General features: G+C 43.8%; 1 pseudogene; it reads right to left on the minus strand.

The window, feature by feature from the left end:
* Positions 1-933: 933 nt before the first annotated feature.
* LOC121952177 (uncharacterized) lies at positions 934-1,716 on the minus strand (annotated as a pseudogene).
* Between the last annotated feature and the right edge of the window lie 701 nt (positions 1,717-2,417).

Below are 2,417 nucleotides of genomic sequence, written 5' to 3' on the forward strand. Positions count from 1 at the left end.
AACTCACTGATGATTTTGCCCTGCATTACCTGGATGAGGACTTTGGTGATTTTTTCACTCTCCATACTACCAACCAGGTTAAGCACAAGGGAACACTCAAAGTTGTGATCATTCCATCAGTAGTTCTTACATTGACTACTGTGACTGAAAACGAGACAGATGTAATGAATGATAGTTCAACTTCTGCTAGTACTGACCTAACAGCAGATTACCAGACAGATGACACATCAGTGTCTTCACAAGACACTATCATCCTATCCTCCCGTGCAAGCTCTCATACGACATCATGGCCAAAGCAAATCAGCATTCCACTTTTCTCTGTGGCCACAGAGGCAATACTGAGGAATGCCAATGAAGACTTTCTCAAAGATGGTACTGTGCTGAACAGTATTCCGATCAGATGTGAAATCAGGGAAAAATTAGCTGACTACATGTACAGCTACACACCCTACCCCACAGGCCTTCAGATTGGTGAGGTGGCAGAGGCTTTAGTCAGAAAGCATCCATGCCTGACAGAGCTAGGCAGCCGTAACGGCTGGCTTGGGTGGATGTATACTCTTAAGTACAAGATGGGAAATTATAGGTCGAAGCTCCGGAACCTTGGATTTCCTGAGGTTACCTGCAACTCCCTCAAGAACAAGCGCCCGAATGACAGGTCTGCTGCAAAGAACATAAAGAAAGCACGGAAAGGAGAAGTGATATTTCTTCCACACTATCCTGCAGGTGACAGTAAGGAACAACAAGAGCTGAACCGAAACCAACTAATCGCCGAATCAAAGAAGAGAGACAGTACAGTCATCAAGGACTTGATGTGCAGAACTTTTGCACACAGGAGACATGATGTTGTCAACCTACAGATGAGCATCAGTGACATCAAGGACAGGTGGCCTACCTTGTTTAATGTCTCACAAGTGAGCAATTGGAATTCATTCATTAGTACATCGTCACTTCTCTGGAACGGGTGACTTTAAACTCCTCTGTTAGCCCACTGAAAGGAAGGTGCAGCTTGTTGGAATGGCCATATAGGGCAACGCTGCTCAAGGACCGGGGGAGCCCCAGCCATCTCCTGAAAAACTGGCTGATGGACTTCTCAAGAGCCTCTACCATTGTTATTGGTACTTCGTAGACTAACAGGGGCCAGAGTATTCTTGTTAGGACTCCATGCTGGTAGATCCAGGCTTTGAATTTTCCAGGGAGGCCAGATTTGTCAATCGCTATGAGCCAGGTGGACAGTTCGCTCTTGGTTTGCTGTATGGCATCTGAGTCCTTCAGGGAGCTGTCAAAGATCTTGCCCAGGCTCTTGACCGGTTTCTCGGTCGCTGATGGAATCTTGGTCTCTCCTAGGGCAAAGCGGAACCGATCGGACACTTCACCCTTTTCCAGGACCAGAGACCTGGACTTAGCAGGCTAGAAGCTCATCCTTGCCCTGGAGATGAGCCATTCAAGCCCCTGAAGGAGTCACCTGCATCCTGGAACAGACGTTGTTGTCATTGTTAAATCGTCCATAAAGGCTCTTATGGGGGGCTGCTGAGACCCAGATCATGACTTGGGCCCTCTGAATTCCACTTCAGCCGACTTGACAATCCAGTTCATGGCCAATGAGAAGAGGGTTACGGAGATGGTGCAGCCGGTAGTTATTCCCTTCTCAAGGCGATGCAAGGCAGATGTTACTAGGCCTGAAGAGACTCGTGCGCTGAAGTTGTTGTAATAGTCCATGCATACATTTTATGTCTAAAATATTAAACATTGATTATTTTAAACTTTACAGTTGACATCAGCTTCTTCCTATGACATACTTTTGCAGTTCAACTTGTAGCTTCTTCACTTTAAAGCAGTTCAGCTTTCATTTCTGCCAGTTTTTCAGATATTTCCCTCAATTTGTAATACATCTCTGCATATTTAGCTATGAATTTCTGCATTTTCAAACATGCTCTCAAACTGATGAGGTTTAGCTATTAGCATCCACAGGCATGTTCTGCAGGAAATGCATTTTCTAGCTCTTATTTCACCTTCCGTACGTTTTTTTTTATCCGGTAACTAGTTCTGCATACTTTGTGCTATCTAACCCATTCAACCATCAGAACATTCAGCTCATTTGGGGCATGATTGCTATGACTTTTCTCATTTCTACTCTTTATACTTTTTAAAATATTGAGCTTTTTTAAACTTTTTTCCCCATTTAAATTAATGGGGATTTTTTTCAAATTCTCTTTAACCCAGTCCACTTTCAAAGTCTACTGCTTCCGCGTACTTTCAGCTAGAGACTCCATTTAACCTATTAACTGGCCACAAGGCCTTCAGTTCTTCTTGTATGATTCAGCTCTTTTGTATCTTTTACAGTTTTTGAGTTTTGGAGATTTAAGTTTTATGCTCTTTTCAGACGATTTCTGCGTTTATAACGGAGTCAAATGGGGATG

The sequence above is a fragment of the Plectropomus leopardus genome, chromosome 15 (assembly GCF_026936395.1).
Source record: "Plectropomus leopardus strain MGB_pleo_1.0 chromosome 15, ASM2693639v1, whole genome shotgun sequence".
NCBI classification, from domain to species: Eukaryota; Metazoa; Chordata; class Actinopteri; order Perciformes; family Serranidae; genus Plectropomus; species Plectropomus leopardus.